Genomic DNA, 26,411 nt, shown 5'->3' with positions numbered 1-26,411 from the left:
GAATTTCCTTTAGCAGTTCTTTTAGAGCAGGTCATCTCACAACAAATTCTTTGAGGAAAAGAATTGCCAACAAATTCTTTGAGCTTTTTCCATATGAGATTGTATTTATTATACTATTATTCCTGAAGGATGTATTTGTTGAGTATGGAATTGTGCGTTGGCAATTCTTTTCCTTCAGCACTTTAACATTGTTCTTCTACTGTTCTCTGGCCTCTGTGGACTCTGATGAGGAATTGGCAGACATTAGAAATTTTGTTCCCAGTATGTAATTATGTACTGTGTTGTTTTTCTCAGGATGCGATATATATATGTTTATATATTTATGGTTTTTAGCAGTTTAATTATGATGTGTCTAGGCATGGTTTTATGAGTATATCCTGTTGTCTTGGGGCTTGCTGAAGTTCTTGAATGTGTAAATTTATAACCTTTCACCAAATTAGAAAGTTTGGCTATGATTTTTGTTTGTTCATTTTTGCACCAATCTTTTTCTTTTCTCCTTTGAAACTCTAATGACATGGATGTTAGTTATTATATTGTCCCACTGGTTTCTGAGATCCTCTTTATTTGTATTTTAATGTTTTTTTCTTTCTGCTGTTCAGATTGGATAATTTCTGTTGCTCCATTTTCAAGTTTACAAATTCTCTTCTCCATCATCTCCATTCTGCCATTTAGTCTATTCATTAAAAATTTAATTTTAGTTATTGTATTTTTAGTTCTTATATTTCTATTTCTTTTTTTTATATTCTGTTTTTCTGCTGAGAACTTCTATTAATTTCAAGAGTGTTTGGAAATCAATGAGAATGAAAACACTTCGGTCCAAAACCTATGGGATACTGCAAAGGCGGTCCTAAGGGGGAAATACATAGCCATCCAAGCCTCACTCAAAAAAATAGAAAAATTCCGAATTCACCCACTAACTCTACACCTTAAAGAACTAGAGAAAAAGCAACAAACGATGCCTAAGCCATGCATTAGAAGATAAATAATTAAGATTAGAGCAGAGATCAATGAATTAGAAACCAGAAACACAGTAGATCAGATCAACAAAACTAGAAGTTGGTTCTTTGAAAGAATTAATAAGATATATAAACCACTGGCCAGACTTATCCAAAAGAAAAGAGAAAGGACCCAAATTAATAAAATTATGAATGAAAGGGGAGAGATCATGACTAACACCAAGGAAATAGAAACAATTATTAGAAATTATTATCAACAACTATATGCTAATAAACTGAGCAATCTGTATGAAATGGATGTCTTCCTAGAAACCTATAAGCTGCCAAGACTGAAACAGGAAGAAATTGACAACCTGAATAGGCCAATAACCAGTAACGAGATTGAAGCAGTGATCAAAAACCTCCCAAAAAACAAGAGTCCAGGTCCTGATGTATTCCCTGGGGAATTCTACCAAACATTCAAAGAAGAAATAATACCTATTCTACTGAAGCTGTTTCAAAAAATAGAAACAGAAGGAAAACTTCCAAACTCATTCTATGAGGCCAGCATTACCTTAATCCCCAAACCAGGCAAAGACCCCATCAAAAAGGAGAATTTCAGACTGATATCCCTGATGAATATGGATTCCAAAATCCTCAACAAAATCCTAGCTAATAGGATCCAACAATACATTAAAAGGATCATCCACCACGACAAAGTGGGATTTATCCCCGGGATGCAAGGGTGGTTCAACATTCGCAAATCAATCAATGTGATAGAACACATTAAAAAAGGAGGGAGAAGAACCATATGGGCCTCTCAATTGATGCAGAAAAAGCATTTGACAAAATACAACATCCTTTCCTGATTAAAACTCTTCAGAGTGTAGGGATAGAAGGAATAGTCCTCAAGTTCATAAAATCCATCTGTGAAAAACCCACAGTGAATATCATCTCAATGGGGAAAAGCTGAGAGGCTTTCCCATAAGATCAGGAACACGTCAAGGATGCCCACTCTTGCCACTACATAGTACTAGAAGTCCTAGCAACAGCAATTAGACAACAAAAAGAAATAAAAGGTATTCAAATTTGCAAAGAAGTCAAACTCTCTCTTTTCACAGATGACATGATACTTTATGTGGAAAACCCAAAAGACTCCACCCCAAATTACTAGAACTCATACAGCAATTCAGTAATGTGGCAGGATACAAAATCAATGCACAGAAATCAGTTGCTTTCTTGTACACAAACAATGCATCTGTAGAAAGAGAAATTAGAGAAACGATTCCATTTACAATAGGACCAAAAACCATAAGATACCTCAGAATAAACCTAACCAAAGAGGTAAAGGACCTATACTCTAGGAACTACAGAAGACTCATGAAAGAAATTGAAGAAGACACAAAAAGATGGAAAAACATTCCATGCTCATGGATCGGAAGAATAAAGATTGTTAAAATGTCTATGCTACCCAGAGCAATCTATACCTTCAATGCCATCTGATCAAAATTCCAATGACATTTTTCAAAGTGCTGGAACAAGCAATCCTAAAATTTGTATGGAATCAGAAAAGACCCTGAATCGCCAAGGAAATGTTGAAAAAGAAAAATAAATCTGGGGGCATCACGTTGCCCGATTTCAAGCTATATTACAAAGCTGTGATCACCATGACAGCATGGTACTGGCACAAAAACAGACATATAGACCAATGGAACAGAATAGAGAACCCAGATATGGACCCTCAGCTCTATGGTCAAATAATCTTTGACAAAGCAGGAAAAAACATGCAATGGAAAAAAGACAGTCTCTTCAATAAATGGTGCTGGGAAAATTGGACAGCCACATGCAGAAGAATGAAACTCGACTATTCTCTAACACCATACACAAAGATAAACTCAAAATGGATGAAAGACCTCAATGTGAGACAGGAATCCATCAAAATCCTAGAGGAGAACATAGGCAGTAACCTCTTTGACATCAGCCACAGCAACTTCTTTCAAGATACATCTCCAAAAGCTAGTGAAACAAAAGCAAAAATGAATTTTGGGGACTTCATCAAGATAAAAAGCTTCTGCACAGCAAAGGAAACAATCAACAAAACAAAGAGGCAACCCACAGAATGGAGAAGATATTTGCAAATGACACTACAGATAAAGGGCTGGTATCCAAGATCTATAAAGAACTTCTCAAACTCAACACCCAAAAAACAAAAAATGAAGTCAAAAAATGGGCAGAAGATATGAAAAGACACTTCTCTGAAGAAGACATAGAAATGGCTAACAGACACATGAAAAAATGTTCATCATCATTAGCCATTAGGGAAATTCAAATCAAAACCACACTGAGATACCACCTTACACCAGTTAGAACGGCAAAAATGGACAGGGCAAGAAACAACAAATGTTGGAGAGGTTGTTCTTACACCGTTGGTGGGAATGCAAGTTGGTACAGCCACTTTGGAAAACAGTGTGGAGGTTCCTCAAAAATTTAAAAATAGAGCTATCCTATGACCCAAGAATTGCACTTCTAGGTATTTACCCCAAAGACACAGATGTAGTGAAAAGAAGGGCCATATGCACCCCAATGTTCATAGCAGCAATGTCTGCAATAGCCAAACTGTGGAAAGAGCTGAGATGCCCTTCAACAGATGAATGGATAAAGAAGATGGGGTCCATATATACAATGGAATATTACTCAGCTATCAGAAAGGTTGAATACCCAACTTTTACATCAACATGGATGGGAGTGGAGGAGATTATGCTAAGTGAAGTAAGTCCAGCAGAGAAAGTCAATTATCATATAGTTTCACTTATTCGTGGAACATAAGGAATAGTATGGAGGACATTAGGAGAAGGAAGGGAAAGATGAAGGGGGGGGAATCGGAGGGAGAGATGAACCATGAGAGACTATGGACTCTGAGAAACAAACAGGGTTTTAGAGGGGAGGGGGGAGGGGGGATAGGTTAGCCCCATGATGGGTATTAAGGAGGGCACGTACTGCATGGAGCACTGGGTGTTATATGAATACAATGGATCATGGATCACCACATCAAAAACTAATGATGTATTGTATGGTGACTAATATAACATAATAAAATTTTAAAAAATTTCAAGAGTGTTTACCTTTCCCTCATGGAGCACAGTTATATTAGCTGCTTTAAAGTATGATAATTCCAACATATTTTTCTATGAGAATTGGTTAGATTTTCTTGGTTCTTTGTATATTGAGATCATGGGTTGTTTCTTGGGAATTTTGAATATTATGTTATATGGGCCAGGGTCCTATTAAGATCCTTAACCACAGGAATATATATTTTTAGGGGTGCCTGGGTGACTTGGTCATTTAAGCATCCAACTTTTAATCACAGCTCAGGTCAAATAGCTTCCTGTAATTTTGTCTGTCCTGCCATAAATATCCTGAACTATTGCAATGCTGATGGGTTTACTGCTACTGACCACACTAATTTTCTTTACCAGTCTTTGCCCAGTGGATTCCTCCATTGAAGCATGTGTTGATTTCTAACTTGACAATGCTATACACACAAGCACATTTAAGAAGTCACTTAAATATTGAAGTCTGTCCAAGGAATAAAATGTACTATTAAAAAGTCATGAAATGGTATGATTCAGGTTATATGTGCATATTTTCAGTAATATATTCCTACTCTTCTCCAGCACTGAAGGAGAAAGAAGAATGAAGTACTCATTGAATAAAGATTACTAGAAATCAATATAATCTTGAAAGATTTAAAAAAAATAAGACTTTACCATACAGATAGGCAGTTTATTATCCTCAGCATTAGTTTGTGTGGGTTTACTTTATATCCATTAAATATATGTGGAAGATGAGAAGATATTTAACAGATTCTTTTTGTTGCATATTGATAGATGAAAAAGCTCCATGTGAAGAGAGCTGCCAGTTATTCTGAATTTTCACTCTTATTACATAGCTCTCTATTCAAAGAACTTTAATTACTTCTAATATCTTAATTTAGCCAAATATATGTTTTACCATGTTCCTATGACCTCCTGTGGGCATTTTAAAAGTGACTGTGACTTACTCATTCAATTGTGCCCTCAAGGGCAAGACTTGTATTTAATTCATCTAATATAGTAGACAATGAATATTGTACTTTTCTGCCTTTCCTCAATCTTAGCAAAACTTTCAGGTCAAGTTCAAATGTGATATACATCAAGATATTTTTGCTTCATTCTTGATGTTTGTGTATTCACCTTAAGATGTCATTTATTCTTATATTTTCTCTAATTTATGTGCAGTGCATCTTGTAACATTGGGGAGACTGTAAGCTCCTTGTTGGTAAGAACTCCATCATTTGCTTCTGCATATCCTTGAGTGCAATGTATCTTGCAAGTATTAAGCAAGTACTTGGTAAATTTAAATTTAACTGAAAGTAAATACTTCCTTTATACTCAGCAGACATAAAAATGTAACCATTTCAGTTGCATGTTTAAATCTCTTCTCAGTATTTCTCCTCTGCTATTCATTCTAATTAGATTTATTCTGTTTGAAGAGACTCGGTAACTCTAAGTAGATTTTGAAATCTATGCAAAATTGCCATTCCTAAGGTAGATTTTTGGTAGTAATGGGCACACCAGATATTAATATTATCCACTATGTGACAGGGTTGTTGAAGTTGAAATTAAATGGTATGAATGGAAATGAATGTCAAACTGTAAAGTGACATCTAAATATCAAGTATTGTGATTGGTATAACCCCCTTCTATCACTCATTGATCTGCCCTCAAACTGGAGCCTCATGAGGAATGAGATAAGGTATCATATCCCTTGTGAATGTGGGCAGGATGTTATTTCCTAATTCCTACCCTCCAAATATGGATCAGTAACACAACATAAGCAGAAAAATGAGATTATTTTTCTCAATTACCCTTCTCTGCCCTTTAAAACAAAGAGGTATAATTGATTTTCTCTGGTTTCTCAGCAGTAACTGCAGAAATAGAAGTGATATTCCTGACCTTCATGATGTTATACAACCTGAGAGATTAAATCAGGATGATGGAAAAGGGGAAGAAAACAAAGTGTTTGCATTGTTTTATAGAAATCAAGTAAATTGGGTAGATATTTGTCAATGTGGTGTAATATGGCAGAATAAAGAATATATTAGATTATACTGTATTCTAGTCAATTTCTGGCTATGAATTACTGAATTAAAAAAGAACCTAGATAAATGGGTTAAAATAAACAGGAATGTCTTTCCTATTGATGAGAATATGTTTCTAATCACCAACTAGATGAAAATACTTTCAATAGCAGCAGACATCTATTCACCTAAAAATCCATCTGTCATTTGGGGATGGGGTCAGTTATTCATTGATGAATATTGTGTCAATATTTATGATCTTGAAACCCTTTAAGTGTACACATTTACCTTAGTGCTTCTTGATATAATTGAAGAATAATTAGAGCTAAGAGTAATCTCTTCAGTGACTCAGAAGTAGTAACTGGCAAAGCTGGTAATCTTTAAAAAAGCAGTTGTCCCACATATCCTTCCTAATGAAAACTCGCAAAAAATTAGTTCTTGAAATATTGCAGGGTTAACAGGTTCTCATGACGGATTTGTAGTTGATTAAGTCTGTGTGGATAATATTCTTTATTTCTTTTTTTTAAGATTTTATTTATTTGAAAGAGAGAGAGAGCACAAGCAGGGGGAGAGGCAGGCAGAGGGGAGAGGGAGAAGCAGGCTCCCCACTGAGCAGGGAGCCCGATGCGGGACTTGATGCCAGGTCCTTGGGATCATGACCTGAGCCAAAGGCAGACGCTTAACCATCTGAGCCACCCAGGTGCCCAATATCTTCATTTCTTAAATCAGTTTCAAATTTCTCTCCTTATAAACCTTGTCTGTCTTGTTTAATCTATTTTCTTTCTTTCTTTTTTTTTAAATCTATTTTATTTCATACTGTGGGTATGTCATGCCCTCTTCTTCAGAGCAGTTTTATATCCAGATCCATTTGATGATTTTCTTTAAATTTAGGACCTCCACCTATTTTTTTCTGTTTGTGAAGCCACTGTTGCACAGTAGTGCTGGCTCCTTAGAGAACATTAATAAAATCTTGTTGATGTGATAGCAGAAATGGGTCAATTGTGCCCTGTATGAAATGGAGCAAAGCAGCATTATATAATGTGCTCATTCTTGGCCAGTTAGGATAGTACAGCCTTAGAGAGGCACTGCAGGGGCTAGAGTTAGAATAGGCTTGTAATGATCTGGTTCCATTTTTCCATTGCAAAAGGTACCAAGAATATGAAAGGTCTTTAGTCATCAGAAAATATTTTAAGTTGATGATTTATTCATAGATGATATTTAAACTTTTAAATGTTAAAATTTCTTTGCCAAATTAGCACAAGAATCTTGAGAAAAATCTTTATTTGAATATAATAAATATTACATTAGATTTGCTCATTGGGTTAGAAAACTGAAAACAAAAAAACAGAAAACAAAAACAACCAACAAAAGACTAACCATAATTTAAAATTTATTCTAGTGAAACTTCAGTCTGATATTGTTACTTTGTCTGACTTTCCTAGTAGATTTTGAACAGATGAGACCAGATCCTCTTCATCTCTATGTCTTTAGAACTTCATGCAGTGCCAGAATATAGTGAGTAGAGAGTAAATGTTTGAAGAATAAGTAAATAAATGAGTCAGTGGAGTTTTATTTTAATGAAGACATCTTAAAGGTGTGAAGATTTTATTGGAAATAAGACTTGTTATTTTTCTCACAGCTCATGTGTGCTCATAGGCTGATGTGGTTTTAGGCTTAGATTTAAGTCCGGGGTTTGATAGGCACTCATGGGTAGCAGTGATCAAAAGTGCAGATTATATAGATTCCTTAAAATATACTTTATGGGTGGCTTATGGAATATACCATTAGCATATTTTTATGTCACAACTATGTTTACCATCTTAAAGTGTCAATATTCAATTCCGTGGAAGGAGTTCTCTGAATTCTCTGTAGCAAGAACTTTGTCATTCCAACTTACATATGAACTTGTGTGTAGCTCAGTATTCACTGGGCATTTGAGTATCTAGCTAGCTAGCTAGCTAGCTAATCTATCATCTCTCTATCAGCTATCTCTGGCAGGCCATTCTGAAAGTCATCTGAAAAGACCATTTCAAAAGACATCCAAAAAGTTGATCGTTTATTTATGGTTTATAAACAAGGGTTCACCACATTTAATACTCACAGGGAAACTTGCATTTCTTTTTTTTTTTTTCCCAGTTTGGTATAGCCCATTGTTTCCCCATGACTAATATAATGATGTACCTAAATGAGAAAATAGAAGAATATTGCCAAAAAGTTAAATTAGCTTATCTGATTTCTTCTGGGAAAACTGCCATCAATTTACATATGGGCTTTCTTATATAATGAACTATTGCACAGCATGTATGGACATAGATTTTAGTTTGAGGAGTGAGTATGCTTATTTAATTTAGACCCAAATGATTTCACTCTTTCTCTTTTAATTTAAATTTTATTTCTGAGGTCTAAGTATGAAAATATTTGCCATGGGAAAATACTATATTAAATAATTGCAAGCTATAAATCTCAGTTTATCACAAGATTGCCATTCAATCTAATGAGCCTATTTTAGGCAGCCTTTGCATAAAACAAAAACATAAAGTCTATTACAAAAATTTCCTATATTTTCTTAAATTTTAAAAATTCCTGAGGACCTATTTGAATATTTGTTTGCTAAGTTCTGGGCACTGAGAAGAGAAAGAGTGAGGAAGATGACTAAGATAAGTCCCTTGACTTTTATAAAAAGTGTTCACCACTTGCCTATAAAGGGGTGAGAGGTGAGGACATGCTAGCGGTTGCTTAGTATGGATCTAATGGGAGCAAAGGTGATGAGAGGCTATTTCTGCCCATAGGTATAGAAGGGCACACTTAACAGGGATTTTAGGAGAGCTAGGCATAGGGAAAGAATTATACCTGTATCTTGTCCCAAAGGCATAATTCTCAGTACAGCAGTAAGCTGGTGTGGGACCTCTTCGTTAAAAATAATTGTGTGAATTTAAATGGCAGAGTAGCAGAAGGCATGGATGTCAAAGGACTAAATGAAATCACATGTTCTCAATTTTTGGGTAAGAAAGAACTGCATACTCTTAAGATATGTCCCTTGACTAACTAAATTTTGAAAAGTAATAAGTTCGCCAGTTGGACCTAAACAGTGCATTTATTAACTCTTGAAAGATAGTTTTAAAGGGGACACGATTCTAGGATAATGGTTCTTTTCCCTTCCGCACTTCTGCCAGGTTAACCTGTCATTTTTTCATCTTTTCTATTTTCACTTAGGTTTTTTTTAACCCTCTTGGTTAATGGCTTTCTGCAGTTTTCCTAGAATGTGTTTAGGTGTGTTTCTAATTATTCTGCACATTATATTATATAATATGATTTACATATTTATAGATTTGAGTGTTTCTACAGTTTTGAAAAATTCTCAGCCATTGTATCTCCTAATATTGCCTCTCTTCCCACCTCTCTGTCCTTTCTTGGATGGTGAGTGGGTGTCTTTAGACCTTCTCATTCTATAGGTCATATCCCTTAGCCTCACTTTCACATTTTGTCTCTCACCCATAGGCTACATTCTTATTAATTTCTTTGCTGCTCACTTTCAGTTCAGTAACTCTCTCTTTAGCCAGACTAATCTTATATATATTTTTAAATTTAATACATTCACTGAATCTATTTAATTTTAAAGTTTAATAACTTCTTTTGGGGAGATATCTTTTCAGTTGTCTAGGTTGAGACAAGGAGGGGCTGAGCATTTACAACTCTGCATCAACCAGTCATTAGATGGGAACTGGAGAGGAGAAGTGAAATTGGGTGACAAGTCCCTTTGACCAAATGAAATCGGTGGCCAAGGACAAAAGGCAAGCTGTCAGTAGCCTGCATTCCCAGGAGCTAGGGGGATAAGTATCTTGTTCCTGAAGGGGAGATCTAGGGCATGACAGCATCCACTACAGTGCACTTCTTGCACTCCTTACACCTAATTACTTATTTAATAATGCCACCTAATATGGGAATAACTCTTCTAGGATTTTGATCGACCCCTATTCTGAGAAAACATATGAGGAAAATTGGAGGGATACATTACAGCCTCTAGCTGCTGCACTTTGTCTCAAGGCTGTAAGTGACAATTTAGATTCTAGATTTCTCTTAACCTTGGCTAGCTTACTGTTTTAGATGACTCCCCTAGTTAAGTGGCATAGACCATTCCTGAGGAGTGTGAATTCCCTGGTCACAATGTCCTTCTCAGATTGTGACTGCTATACCTGTCCATTCACTACCAAAATTGAGTAGGGTATTATTAACCAAAGCCCCAGTGGATTGCCTGAGGGTCACACATATTCTTTCCTTCATTCATTATTTAACAACAACTCTTTCTTCCTCTGATGACAGGGGTCAATTTCTCCTGCCAGTATGGTAACTCTTTTCCTTGTCTGCTTGTCTTTTGGCATGAAGAGTTCAAAATGATGGACTGGAAACCATAGCTTGCATTTTAATGGGACTCTGTGTGCTCTGATGCAAGCCTCACTTGTTTGGAAGTCAGGGCTTCTAGACCTAAAGAGCCTAAATTTGCAGAGACAAAAAAGATAAATTACCTAAGTGGGTTACTGGGAATAATGGTAAGCAGTGCCAATCCTATTTCAACCCCTTGGCTTCTGGATTATGTATTATACCTATGAGGAAACAGCACTGAAAACAGTGGGCATTGATTAAGGGTATATATATATATATATTGCATCCCAGATGATTGCTCATCCCTTGCAGGATATCCTTTCTAAGCATCAGTTTCAAAAGACCATTTTATCCCTCTATTAGGCTGGCAATGGATACCGTGATCATACCATGATCATCTCCTTTGCTGTAAAGTTGTTTCCTTATTCCATGGCATTATTATATAGGTTCTCATGTCAATGGATGAAACATTCAGTAATCTTTAGATAGTGGTGCTAGCCAAGGCTCTGTAGGCAAGTCAGGCAAACACATCCTTGGAATTCATATTGATCTCAGTCATGATGAATTAAAGAGGTTCAATATAATCAACTTTACCCTGAAATGGCAGATTGAATTTCTACAGATATAGTTTTCAGTGTACTAGTCTTATACATGCCTTTTTAAATTTCTAGGGATAAACATAAATTGCATGTTTTGGGGATTGCCCATCTTAACAAAATTGAAGTTGCCAATCCATAAACATGCACATCACCATTTCTTTAGGTATGCTTTAATTTCCATGTGAAATAGTTTGTTTTCAATCTATAGTTTTTTTCATGTATTTTGTTAAATTTATTCCTAAGTTTTTAATTTTTAGGCTATCATAATTAGAATTATTTTTCTTTTTTGCTTGTTGATGATATATAGAAAAGTGATTTTCTTTACATTAACCCTGTATCTTACAGTCCTGCTCAATATGTATATTGGTTTTTTTTTTTTAAGATTTTATTTATTTATTCATGAGAGACAGAGAGAGAGAGAGAGAGAGGCAGAGGGAGAAGCAGGCTTCCAAGGAGCAGGGAGCCCGATGTGGGACTTGATCCCAGGACCCTGGGATCATGACCTGAGCCGAAGGCAGACGCTTAACCATCTGAGCCACCCAGGTGCCCCTGTGTGTTGGTTTTAATAGCTTTTTAATAGATTCTGTGTTTTCTAAATAACCTTGTGGTATACAAATGAGTTTATTTTTTCCTTTCCAATCTATATATCATTTATTTATTATTCTTGCTTTATTGTACATTTAAGACCTCTAGTATAATCCAGTAGAAGTGGTGAGAGTGGACAACTTTACCTTGAGTAAGATATCAGTCACTGTTTTTTGTTTGTTTGTTGTTTTTTAAGATGTCCTTAATCAAGTTAAGGAAGATTTTATTTATTTTAAAATTTCTGGGAGTTTTTATCATTAAAGGGTGTGAGGTTTTGTTAAATGTTTTTCTTTTTGCAAGTTTTGAAATGACCATAGAGTTCTTCTTCTACATCTTATAAATATGGTAAATTACATTGATTCATTTTTGAATGTTGAACATGTCTTGTTTTCCTGATATAAACCTTACTTGCTCCTGATATATATATTTGGGTTCATTTTGCTTATATTTGGTTAAGGTTTTTTTGCATCATGTTCATTAGGAGCACTGGTTTGTAGTACTTTCTGCTTGTAAAATTTTAAATTTGATATTATTTTGGTATCAGGTAAAACTGACTTTTAGAAAGAATTAGAAAGTGTTAATTTCCCCTCTGTTTTCTGAATGATTCCGTATAGGATTAGTATTATTTCTTCTTCAAATGTTTCATGAACTTTTCAGAGATGCCATGTGGGCTGGAGTTTTATTGTGGGAAGGATTGCAATGAAAAATTCAGTATATTTAATTTGTTTAAGACTATTTATAATTCCTAATTCTTGTTGGGTCAGTTTTTGTAATTTGTGTGTTTCAAAGAATTTGTCCATTTCATTTAGGTTGTAAAATTTATTCATATCAAATGTTCATAATATTCTATTATTTTTTTTGAATGCTTGAAGGATTTGTAGTGATGTTCCTCCTTTCAAATTATGATATTTGTAGTTTGTGTATTTCCTCTTTTTTTATTAATCATTCTGGCTAGGTTTATCATTCCTATTAATTATTTTTCAAAGGATAGGGTTTTGGTTTCACTGAGTTTCTCTAGTGTGTTTGTTTTCTGTTTCATTGATTTCTACTGTCATCTTTATTAATTTTTTACTGCTGCTTGCTTTGGGTTTAATTTTCTCTTCTGCTTCTTAAGATAGAAACTTAGATACTTGATTTAAGATCTTTTTTCTTTTCTAATATAAACATTTAAATCTATAAATTCCCTCTATGTACCAAATCCCAAAACTTGTCTTTTCATTATCATTCAGGTCAAAACATTTTCTCATTTCTTTTGTGAATTCTTCTTTGACCCAGTGTTTATTTAAAAGTATACTCTTTCATTTAAAAATATGTAGGGTTTTTCTGGTCATTTACTCTTATTGTTAAATGAATTCCATTTTGGTTTGGAAGTCCAGTCTGTGTGCATTCAATAATTTAAGATTTATTGAAGCTTGTTTTACTACCCAGAATTGTCTATTCTGCTGAACATATCCTGTTCAGCAGGATAGAATATGTATGCTGCCTTTCTTGGGTATAGGGTTCTGTAAATAGCAATTAGTTCAGTGTGGTTATGATTGTATAATTGTTTATGGCTCCCTTTAGTTCTGTCATTTTTTACTTTATGTATATCAAAATTCTATTATTCAGATATACACATTTTTGATGCCTCTCTGGTGAATAGGAACTTTTATTATTATCAATTGTCCATCGATGGCCCTAATTTTTTTTGAAAGCTGTGTTAGCCAGTATTCAAATATTTACCTCTGTCTTCTTATACTTACTGTTTGCATGACGTTTGTTTTTATATCCTACTAGTATCTTTATGGCTTAAGTGTGTCTCTTGTTGTCAGCAAAATACTCTTTCTGTTGTTCTTTTGCTTTTAAAAAAATATCTTCTGTTCATCCATGCCTTTAAATTACATTGTTAATTTATTAACTTTTAACAAAATTATTGATGTGATTTTTTGGGGTTTACCTTGTTATTCCTCTCAATTTATCTCTTTTGTTTCTGTTCTTCCTTTCCAATCCTTTTGAGGATTATTAAAATATTCTTTAGAATCCCATGTTAGTTTTCCTTTTGCTATGCTTCTTTGCCTTTTCTTATGGTTGCCTTAGAGATTTCATATTCATATTTATCTTTTCACAGCCCATGTGAATTTGATAATGTACTACTTCCTGTAAATTAGGAATATTGCAGTCCCAAGGGTTCACATACTCCCTTTCTTTATATTGTAGTTCTTACATGTAATAAAACTACATTAATTATCAATCCAATAAAACAATATTATGATTCCTGTTTTGAACACATGTAATTTATAATGAAATTAATAGGAGAATGATAAATAGAGAAATACATAGTCTTTTGCATTAACACAGGTATTTACTATTTCCAATGTTCTTCATTCTTTTCTGAGAATCTGATTTTATCTGGAATTTCCTTTTAGATTAAAGAGATTTCTTTTGTACTTCTTGTCTAGGAGGTCTGTTAGTAGTAGATTCTTCTAGTTTTCTTTTATTTGGGTGCGTCTTTTATTTGCCTTCATTTCAAAATGATATTTTTATTGGGTACAGTTTTTTTTCCCCCCAGCACTCTAAAGAAGCTATTCTACTCTCTCCTGTCCTCCATGATTTCTGATGAGAAGCCAACCATAATCAATTTGTTGTTCCTCTTTAGGTAATATATTGTTCTCTTGCTGCTTTCAGGATTTGTTCTTTATCATGGGCTTTCAGCAGTTTGATTGTAATATGTCTCATCATGGATGTGTGTGTGTGTGCATGCACAATTCTATTTTGATGCTCATATAGCCATTAAATTTGTAAATCTGTCTTTAGTCAAATTTGGGAAATTCCTCACAATGATTTCTTCAATATTTATTTTTCTGCCTGATTCTCACTCTTTTCTCCTAGTATTTCAATTACATGTATATTTTATAGTTTGGTAACAGGTACCATGTGTCTGAATGTCTGTTCTTTTAAAATTTCTTTCTTACTGTTCTTCAACTGGATAATTTCCAAAATTCTATATTCAAATTCATTTACACCTTTGCCTGTTGTGTCCCTTAGCTATAAGTTCACACAGTGAATTTTAGTTCAGAAATTATATTTTGTAATTCTAGAATTTCCGTTATTTTCTTTATTTATTTCTCCTTCTCTCATGTAACTTCCCATTCCTCTGCTGAAAGTTGTGTTCACTTAACACCTGTTTTCTTTTTGTTCATTGAGGCTAGTTAATGGCTGCTTTAAAATCCTTTTTACTTTAATTGCAACATCTTGTCATTTTGGGGTAAGACTCCATTGATTTTATTTTCTCTTGATAGTTATATTTTCTTGGTTCCTTGTATTTCAGGTAAATTTAGAATCTATTGTGGACACAGTATTGTGTAGATCCTTATATCTGTTTGTCTTCTCTAATAAGTGTTTGTTCCTTTGTTTTAGTGGGTGATCTTTTTGGCTGAGTTTGAAGTATAAATTTTACTCTTTGTGCAACTGATCTAGTCAGTTCCATTTTTTTTTTCTTTTGGCTAAGTTGCTTTGAGTCTTTTCAACATGCGTACATAGTTCAGGGGTCAGCTAGAGTTGTAGATAGACAGAGGTTAGGGATATCCTCTCTGGGTTTTGCCTTTTCAGGATTCATCCACTTTCTCTTGCATTTCTGATTTCCTGGTTTCTATTGTCTGATTCTCTGGGATGTAAAAACTGTGGAGGTTTCCACCTGAGCCCTGCTGTTGATGTGTACACAGTGTGGAACCACATTTATCCCTATACTAAAACCAGATAGTAAGAATCTTACTTATAGAGACTTCTGTTCTCTCCTCCTTCAAGTATATATACACAACTCATGTCTTAAGTTGCATTATGCCTAGATTTTTAGTTGTCTTTTTTTTTTAAGGTTTTATTTATTTGTCAGAGAGAGAGAGAGAAAGTGCACGGGCTTGGGCACGTGCAAGTGGGGGAGGAGGAGGCAGAGGGAGAAGTAGGCTCCCTGCTGAGCAAGGAGCCTGATGTGGGACTTGATCCCAGGACCCTGGGATCATGACCCGAGCCAAAGGCAGACGCTTAACTGACTGAGCCACCCAGGCGTCCCTTTTAGTTGTCTTCTAAAAGGGATTTGAACGCCAACTCAAATGTGTCTCAGAGTCCTTGGAATACCTGAGTATTCCCCTATATCCAGTGTATTGTAGTGCAATTAAATGGCCATAAGTCTCATGGGGGAAGGAGTGGAAGAATCATTACCATATATACATGCCATGGTGTTGCAGGATCCTTTCTTTAGTCTTTAGATAAGTTCCGCATCTAAAATCTGGCTCAGATCTGGGGCAAGATTTTTTTTTAGAGTATATTCAATCCCTCAGTCTTTTGATGTTCTATGCTTGGTTTCTTTTTCATATTGACCATTTTTTCTCAATCTCAGCACTATTGCTATTCCAAGCCAAATAATTCTTTGTTATAGGGAGTTGTCCTGTACATAGCAGTTTCCCTGCCTTCTGTCTACTAGATATGACAGCACCTCCTAAGTTGTGACAGTCAAAAATATTTCCACACATTTCCAAATGTCCCCTGGGCAGAGATGGGGGTGTCAAAATTGCTCTTAATTGAGAAATATTGGTACAAATGAATCAAAAATACCCTAAGATAGCTGTGCATCTATCTTGCTCCTAGGGAGTTCTATTTCTGTTAGTCATTTCCATAATTCCTTTCAAATCAGATAATCTATCTGACACTTTTTCTTTGCCCACTTATTAAAATAATTTTAACTCTCTTGCTTTTGATTATAAAGTGCCATAATTTCCCCCTGTATTGCATTTGAGATACTATCATCACCATTTCGATTAGAAAGCTCAGTAATCTTAAAAGCATCTCCTATTGTTAGACCTAACCTATAAAGACAGACACAAATCAGATTCTCACAAATGCTGGTGCCCCTTTCACCAGCACATTTGCTTATCATCTTGGTACACAAATGTTCTCCTACCGTACTGTGGGACACAATCAGCTTTGGGTTTTCTAGCCTTACATACTGTATCTACTCTAGTCTCTCCACATCTCTGAGCCTTTTGATTCTTTCTTCTACCAACTGCCACAGGAGTTCTAGCTCTTACACTTCTTTTTTTGTGGCCCATCATGTAGTCCAATCACTAGAGCCACTTCGCAGCAAAGTGTCTCCTGGAGTCCTTGCCATATTGTAAAATCTTTTGTTCAATTGGCAAACTCCTCTTCGTCCAATTGATATTCCACTCTCTTTTCTCTGTCACTGTAAGGATTAACCCCCTAGTCCCACAACTCCTACTGGTGCAGAGTGACTGGATCCTGCAGCTCTGTTGGGATACAGTCTCTTTTCTCCCTTAGCCCAGGACTCCCACATTTTGCTTATGCTAAGATTTTATTTTATTTTATTTTATTTTTAAAGATTTTATTTATTTGACAGAGAGAGAGATAGAAGAGCACAAGCAGAGGGAATGGCAGAGGGAGAGGGAGAAGCAGGCTCTGCACTGAGCAGGGAGCCCGATACGGGACTTGATCCCAGGACCCTGGGATCATGACCTGAGCCGAAGGCAGACGCTTAACCATCTGAGCCACCCAGGCGCCCTATGCTAAGATTTTACTTACTGGTTCTGGTGGCCTGAAGGGGAAATGGGGTAGATTCTGAGGAGGCGGCAGGTTGGCTTACAAGGCAAAATGCCCCATATCACTAGGAGATGAGAATTAGCCTTTAAAAGGGAGAAATGGGTCACTCTACAGACTCAAATGGTTCAGGTGAATTTCCCCTTTTGCTACTGAAGATATGAGTGTCCTTACAATCAAAATGACCCTCTGACTGTTAGACTTTGCCTTACATTGTATATATATTTAAAACATTGAAGTCGCTGCTTGTATCTCTTTTGTGTCTGAGTAGAATAGTAATTTGGGGCTCTTGCTATAAAATTCCAAGTACTTACAGGATACTTAATAGCTCTTGTCTAAGTTAGCTAATTTGTACATTTCTGTGGAAGTGGTAACACTCTTTTTCATTATCATTCTTGTAAATACTGGGGAGAACATGAAAGAAAGCAAGACAAAATAAGGCAATTTTGTGTGATGTTATTTTACTACATTAATAAAATTGAATCTTCAATAATGTGAAATTTGAACACTTTAATAAAATACAACATGTTTACTCACTTCTAAATTGTTTTTTTATATATATATACTGGTTAAACAAATTCATGTTTTTTAAATCTTTTTTCAAATACCATTTTGAACACCTAACCGAGTATGGAAAACTAGGAAAAACAGATGCTTAGAGGATGATTATTAAGCCAAAGTGGGTTAATGACTAAATCACTTCCTTCATGCCAGGAGTAGCTCATTTTTTTTGTCTTTAGATATTCTTAAATCCAACATATTATGAGACTGCCTTTTCATAAATAAAAAATGAAGAGTAACCTAACTCTGTATCACCTTGTTTTATGAAAAAGTCTTTGCCTTAGACATGATCCTTTTGATACATGGGAACCCCTTAGGAAGGTATACTTTGGGAAAACGAGAATCCTCAGATGTACAGATAGTCCTCGACTTATGATGGCTCGATTTATGGTTTTTTGACTTTACAATGATGCAAAAGTGATACACTCTCAGTAAAAAGAGTACTTAGAATTTTGAATTTGGCTCTTTTGCCTGGCAATGAATGATATGTGGTTTGATACTCTCTCCCGATGCTGGGCAGGGACAGTGAGCCACGGCTCCCAGTCAGCCATGTAATCAAGAAAGTCAGCAACTGACAGATTTACAACCACTCTGTACCCATACAACCATTCTGTTTTTCACTTTCAATACAATGTTCAATAAATTACATGAGGTATTCAACACTTTATTGTAACACAGGCTTTGTGTTAGGTAATTTTGCCCAACTGTAGTCTAATGTAAGTATTTTGAGCCACATTTAAAGTAGGCTAAGCTGGGGTGCCTGGGTGGCTCAGAGGGTTAAGCATCTGCCTTTGGCTCATGTCATGATCCCAGGGTCCTGGGATTGAGCCCCACATCGGGCTCCCTGCTCAGCAGGGGGCCTGCTTCTCCCGCACCTCTGCTTCTCCCCCTGCTCATATTCTCTCTCTCTCTCTCTATCTCTGTGTCTCGAATGAATAAATAAAAAAACCTTAAAAAAATTAAAAAAAATAAAATAGGCTAAGCTAACCTATGATGTTTGGTATTTTAGGTGTATTGAAGGCATTTTTGACTTAACAGAATGTTCGACTGTTGATGGGTTTATCAGGACAGAACCCCATTGCAAGTTTGGGGAAGATGTGTAGTTATGAATAAAAACCAACATGTAACCCTCTGAATCCCAAAGTTTGGCTTCTATGGCTGCATTCTAACTATAAATTGAACTTATTTCTAATTGTCCTGTAGATATATTAGCTTCAGGGGAACACTGTACCAATGTGATCTCTTGTCTCCTTACCTGGGCATTTTTAAACTAGGCTATTTTTTGATGGAGAAACTTGGCTCTGTGGAAATTTAGCATTCATATTATTGGACAAGTGCCTTACTCAGAATTGCACATAATGGCTACCATGGACTTGGCATTTATTATGTAATAGGTATTATTCTCCCCATTTACTGGTCTTACTTTGATGACAGTCTTCAAAGGTAAGTATTATATATTTCCTCACACCCATTTTATAGTTAAGGAAGCCCAAGGTCACACTTTAGTAAATGAAACTGCCAGAATTTGAACATAAGTCTTTTGGCATCTAACATTTATTTATTAGGTGTTTATGCTGTGTCTGAATTGTTCTCTTATGTTTATATTTTTTAAATCTTTCATTAAGCTAGTTAATTCATGGAACAACTCTGCTGAACTCCTGCTATGACCAGGCACAGTTTTAGGCACTGAAGATTTAGCAGTGAACAAAGAAAAAAAGTCCCTGAGCTCAGGAGCTTATATGAATTTGAAGAGATAGAAAACAGTTAAATAAATATTTACTATGCCAAATGATGACAACTATTATGAAAAAAATAAAGCAAGGGATTAGAGACTCCTCAAAACTGTCCAACATGGCAGAAAGTTCCTTTATTTTTTACATTTGAGGCACCAAACAGTTAGGTACCTTACCCAGTATTATTAGTCAGAGCTTGTAAATGACCATTAAGATCAGATTCTTTGATGGCCTCGTGCCAGAATCTGGGAACTTTGTAGTATCATGCTCGTTCTCTATTTCTCATCTTGTTTCTCCCTTATTACTTTGAGCTTCTTCAGTCCCCTCAAAATTTGCACTCAAACATAAACTTGTCCTCTTTGCTCCCTGACAAGAAAGCATGAAGATGAAATATCTCTTGTGGGTAGGTACAAAAGAGATAGGAAAAGAAGGGGCAGCTCAGAACTGCACCCAGAACGAAGAATAGTTTTGTAGCATAGCAAGCTTGTTTTCAAGGTGTCTCAATCCCCTGCCAGGGTTGTCCTCTTTGAGTTTGTATCATGTCCATGGCTGCTTAGGGAACTAGGAACTACCACTTTGTTTTCTCTTTTCTCACTGCTCCTTTCTATACCGTTTTGGAAAATTACAAATTTTTTCAGTTTGAGGTGTTAAAATGTGAAATAGCTTAATGCTATAGGACACCAAGATGAGCTTGTAATTTTTACAGTTGTCTTCAGGGTTCACCATCTGAATTGACACACAGGATTCCTTCAGACATATGGGAAAGCCATGGTTTTGTCCGGAAATACAGATCTCATGAAATCACATGAGGGTAGCAGTATAATTAGCTTATGTGGGAGCACTGAATGAAAAGTATTTAACCATTCAACAATATCAAAATGTTCTTTCATGTCTTGATGTGGTTATACCTTGCCTGAAATGCCTTGCCTTCTGTTCTCCACATAGTAAATTCTTCTAGTCCTTCAAGATCTGGTACAGATTATATAATATATATATATTCTTCTCTGTATGTTACAGAATTTAGCATACTGTATTATAATTACTGTTTTAGATATCAGAGTTCCTTTTTAAGTTAATTTATATGTATATATATGTTTATATCTAAATGTCTATATCTATATCTATATGCAATGCCTAGTCTAATCTATGACTTCAATAATAAAATAAAAATCTGAAATTATGTAAGATTTTCCTTTCTCAACACCCACTGGAATTTTATTTTTCATTTATCTTTATTTTTAGTTTTTAAAATAGTGTTATATTTTGTGTTTATAGTATTTTCTCTATAGCACACTAAATTTTCTCATGTTGCTATGCTTCACAGGAATTTAGTCAAATTGCTAACATTTATGGAATAGCATTTGCATTTAAAATTTTGTTTTTAAAGAAGGTATAGATATAGTTTCCAACTTTTAATATCTTGTTAATAGAATCAGGAAACTGAAAATACTCATTTCCCTAAAGGAAGGATTTAATAGTATCAGTGATGGCATCTGTTCTTAGACTCATTCTTTGAAGCAAGAAATTATGTTTTAATTGACACCATTATTAACCATGTGCAAATGAAAGTGCCGTAAATTTCTGAAATGTGTTTGAATTTCACTTTATTGATCATTTAAACTCCTTTTACTGATTATAAAAGCAATCAGAGTTTGATACTAAGTGATTTTGCAAAATCTTTTCTGTTACAGAAATTGAATGAAAATCATAAACCCATTTATTGATTCTTTGACTAATTCCTGCTGGGACAAAATGATATTTTCCAAATGTAGGCATATGCTTCTTTCAGATTTCTCATGCTGCTTCAGTATGTTCATAGTCAAGTTGACAGTGGGGTATTTTGATTTTCTATGACCTATGAGAGGTTTGTGAGTGGGATGCCCCTAAAATAGTGATACTACTCCTTATAAATATTGATGAATTAATGTTATCACAGAAGACAGAACTTAAATGGATATTTTAGGGAGGGAAAATCATTTTCTTTTTCTTTCTTTTTTTTCTGTTTTTTTCTTTTCAGTAACCATCATTTTCTGATTTAACTTTCCCTCTGATCCAGGACTTGTTAGCATTACACCAGTGTAACTGGCAGCTGAGTTCCAAGTCAAAACACCTTTGGTGTGGCTTCCAGCTCTGCTGGTAGTAACTGTAAACCTGGACATACCTCTTAACATCTCTTTAACCTTCAGTTTAATCATCTGTAAAGTGGGCATAATGCTATCTATCTTGGGGGCTATGTGAAAATTAAATGCAATAATCCATGAAGTATTTTCTTAAGTATAAAGAACAATATAAGGATGGGATTGAAAACATATACCCTCTTTATTAATTAAATTAAACACATTATGATTGATTCTCTATCCAGTGTAAAGGGACATGATACACAGCCTAACTGAACTATGTTCTTATTTTTCTTACAATCTCCTGGAGATAATCATGTTACATTCATACAGATATTCAAGATGTACTTGACAGATTTTTAGACTAAATGTAGTTGTTAAAATTCTTTTTCCTGTTTAAAATTCTACTTTTATCACTTCAGAAATGTCATCCTAAGAACACATGCTGACAGATGATTGAGGGTTCTACTCCGAAGCAATGTAGAAAGCAAATGCATTCTTGAGGGAAAAGTAAATTAGAAATATTGGATTCATTAGAAGGCACATAAGCTTTTGTGATCTGTCAGCAACACCTGTCTTACCTAGAGAGATTTGATTTATCAGAACCATCACATCAATGAATTCAGAAGCAGGAAATATTAAAATGCACACTGAAGTTAAAAACCACCACTCTGGTATAGAGGAAATGAGGTTACTAACATGATCTTGATGGATAAAAAAAGAATGGGAGGGATTTGGAAAACAATGGGTAGTGATACCAGAGTTCCTTTGGCATAATACTTTTAAAGTCAAGAAGCAATCTATTTTAAAATAAATTTGAAGTAGCATACATTTCTTATCTAACTTTATTGAGGTCAGAACAAAGCAACATATCTAAAGTGGGACACCACACACACACACACACACACACGCATGCACGCACCTGCAAAACAAATGTAAAACAATCTTATGACATTCTGGGCTCTGCTATCTCCTTAAGTATATTCAAATAAAGATGAGTCTGTGAAATCTATAGCATGAAATTAGAGCTAGCTATATTAGGTCATTTTTGCTTTGGTAACCACCAAAACTGGGAATTCCTCTCAGTAACAGAGTAGTCCCTTAAATGTTCTCAGTTAAGCAACTGAATTAAAAAGTTTTGCCAACACTAAAACAAAGCTGGAAAATCTACAATGTAAATATTAAATGTTTGATATGTAAATATTAAACAACACACTACTGCACAAGCAATGGGCCAAATAAGAAATCAAATGGCAAATCAAAATGTCTCAAAATAAAAGGAAAAAAACCACAATATTCCAGAACCTATGGGATGCAGCAAAAGCAGATGTAAGAGTGAAATTTATGCTATAAATGCTTGTATTAAAAAATTTTTGGATGAAGAACTTAACATTACATCACAAGGAACTAGAAAAAGAAGAAACTTAGCTGAAATTTAGTACTGGAAGGAAATAACAAAGAAAAACCAGAAATAAATAAAATAGAGACCAGAATAAATAAGAACATAACATTGAGAGTAATGACCAGTTTTTCCAAAAAAATACACAAAATTGGCAATGCTTTAACTACATTAACTAAGAAAAAATGAGAGAAGACTCAAAAACCAAAACGAGAAATGGAGGAGAAGGCAGTACAACAGACATCACAGAAATACACAGTGTGATAACAGATTATTATAAATATACACTAACAAATTAGATAACGTAGAAAAAAAACAGATAATTCCTAAAAATGTACCAGTTACCGTGATTGAATCATGGATCTTGAATCCAAGAAATAGGAAATCTTCCTAGGCCAATAACGAGACTGAAAGTTGAATTAAGAATAAAAAATCTCCCACCACAGTAAAGCCCAAAACCACAAGGTTTCATTGGTGAAATTCTACCAGTTAAAAAAATAATGACAATCTTTATCAAAATCATACAAATAAGTTGGAAAATATACTTGGTATGATTTCAGTCTTCTTATAATATTTTTTATGTCTCCTTTTGTGTGATTTAACCAGAGGTTTCTTCTGTGTGTACTTGAAGAAAATGTGTGTTCTAATTTTCTTGGATAGAATGTTTATATGTATCTTTTAGAATCATGTATTCTGAAGTATGCTTCAAGTGAAAATGATCTTGTTGAAAAATAACTTTAACTGAAGGTACTCATTTAAAATAAATCATATCAAGGGCACCTGGGTGGCTAGGTTGTTTAAGCTTCTGACTCTTGATTTCGGCTCAGGTCATAATCTCAGGGTTGTGAGATGGAGCCTAGCATTATTGGGCTCTGTGCCTGCTTGATTCTCTCTCTTCCTTTCCCTCTGCCCCTCCCTGCATCCACCTCTCTCTCAAAACAAACAAACAAACAAACAAATAAATAAATAAATAAAGCATATCAGAGGGGAGGTGATGGGGGGGATGGGTGAAATAGGTGAAGGGGATTAGAGTGCACTTATCATGATGAGCACTGAGTAATGATGTATAGAATTGTTGAATCACTGGGGCGCCTGGGTGGCTCAGTCATTAAGCGTCTGCCTTTGGCTCAGGTCATGACCCCAGGGTCCTGGGATCGAGCCCCACATCGGGCTCCCTGCTCGGCGAGAAGTCTGCTTCTCCCTCTCCCACTCCCCCTGCTTGTGTTCCCTCTCTCGCTGTGTTTCTCTCTGTCAAATAAATAAATAAAATTAAAAAAAGATTAAAAATAAAAAAAGAATTGTTGAATCACTATATTGTACACCTGAAACTAATATAACACTGTATGTTAACTATACTGGAATTAAAATAACAAACAATTAAAAAAATAAAAATAAATAAGTAAAAAGTTTTGTCATCAGTTCAGAAACCTGAAGAATGGGATAGAGCTATATGTTTATTTTAGTATTTATTGTCTTGAAATATATATGGCAATACAACTTAAAGGAACAGTGATATTTCATGTGTAAAGTTGATTGACCGTGATTGCTTATAGTGTTGGGCAACATTAACTGGAACACCTGGAGCCTGTCTTATTCAACTTTATTGTGGGGAGAGAAAAAAACTGATGAAGTAAAATTCACAAAATATATTATCAGGTTAAAGTTTGAATTACAGTTCATAAATAAATTTTGACACTACCTGCACCAAAAAGCCATTTGGGAAGTAAAAAGGCAGTTTTAAAAAAAGCTCAATATGTAATAACCTGGGATCTATAAAAAAATCTTACCATTTGGATAGTTTTGACCTTAAGGTGTAATATGGTATGCCCACACCCGGCAAAAACATCAAAGAAGCACTATCTAGGATCCACTAGGTTCAGAGGTCACCATGTCTCTTTCACAGTAAGGCATAGTATTATAAGAGGGACAGTCCAAACTTTGAGTACAGAAGAATCTACCTAGAGGGATAGTCAGTCTCCTCTTGAGAACTACCAAATAGAACACCCAAAAAAAAAAAAAAAGGAAAAATAAATAGGAAAAAAGTAAGTGGTAGTTTATAAGTAGATAGTTGACTGTAAAACATCTCCATTTTGTTGCTATAAATATGCTTATGTGAAAATTTCTGAAGTTCTGTAGACCCATTGCTTCTCATGCTTATTATTCTGATAAGGTCAAATAAGTTAATAAATCATTAATGCTATATCTACATTGCTTTATTGATTTTGCTCAGCTGTTAAAATTATTGCATTGAAGAAAGTGTGGTCTGAGCAAGTTGAAATTGGTTTTCCCAGTAGCCTCTTTGATTCCCCTGGGTTAGTGGGGCACTCCAAAAGGGAGATAGAACCTTGAATCAATACTTTATATCCTGTTTCTAAATGTAATGCCCAGAAGAGAATTGGTTTTCAATAAAAGCTTGTTTTTATAAATGTCTGAACAACTGAAGCTTTTACTTAATATATAATAGAAAAAAATGGATGTGGGTGTGATAATGTAGATATGGAGCATGGACAATAATTTATGCACACTTTACTATCAAGTATTATTTATTATTACTGAGTTTCCTTAGTAATAATGATCAATGAAGATCTGATAAAACTGCTGTTATACACAATTTTTCTAAGAAGCCTTTCCAGTCCCCCATCTAACCGAGATGGGATGGTTGCAGATGCAGATTTCAGTACCCTTTTACTGAGCTTCTAAATCAGGATTCCTGTTGCTGGGGCTCTGAACAAATTCCATTTTCTCCAAGCAAATATTAAATAAGTACTAGAGAAGTAGTGAAGTCTGGTTGTTAGTTGTAGAGATTTTACAGAAAATTTTCTAGAATCAGTGATCATTACATCCAGACAAAAGGTATCAGGTGTTAGTTTTAAAAAAATTACCTACCAATGGGGTGCCTGGGTGGCTCAGTCATTAAGCATCTGCCTTTGGCTCAGGTCGTGATCCCAGGGTCCTGGGGTCAGCCCCACATCAGGCTCCCTGCTCAGAGGGAAGCCTGCTTCTCCCTCTCCCACTCCCCCTGCTTGTGTTCCCTCTCTCTCTATCCCTTTCTGTCTGTCAAATAAATAAATAAAATCTTAAAAAAATTAACAACTGAGATCATATAGATGGAAAGATTGCAGAAAGAGTTCACAATGGAAGTATGGCTTGTAGGCATACCTCTGTAATTTCATTTTGAAGTCTTCATGTGGTCAGAGACTACAAAATCTTAAATACTAGATAGATTAGGAGTTACCAAATGACTTTCTATAATCATTGGGTTAACAAATGTGTCTTACTGGCATAATACTGAAATATTTCAGGTCAAAACATTTTAGATCATTTTCCTCCAGGACATAGGAAAGAGAACCTAAAAAACATATGCACTGGCTTATGAATTGGGTTAAGTATAGTGACTAGT

This window comes from Callorhinus ursinus, unplaced genomic scaffold (genome assembly GCF_003265705.2).
Source record: "Callorhinus ursinus isolate GAN/ISIS: 27379988/994484 unplaced genomic scaffold, GSC_fseal_2.0 scaffold10, whole genome shotgun sequence".
NCBI lineage: Eukaryota > Metazoa > Chordata > Mammalia > Carnivora > Otariidae > Callorhinus > Callorhinus ursinus.
Note: the sequence above shows the minus strand (reverse complement) of the source record.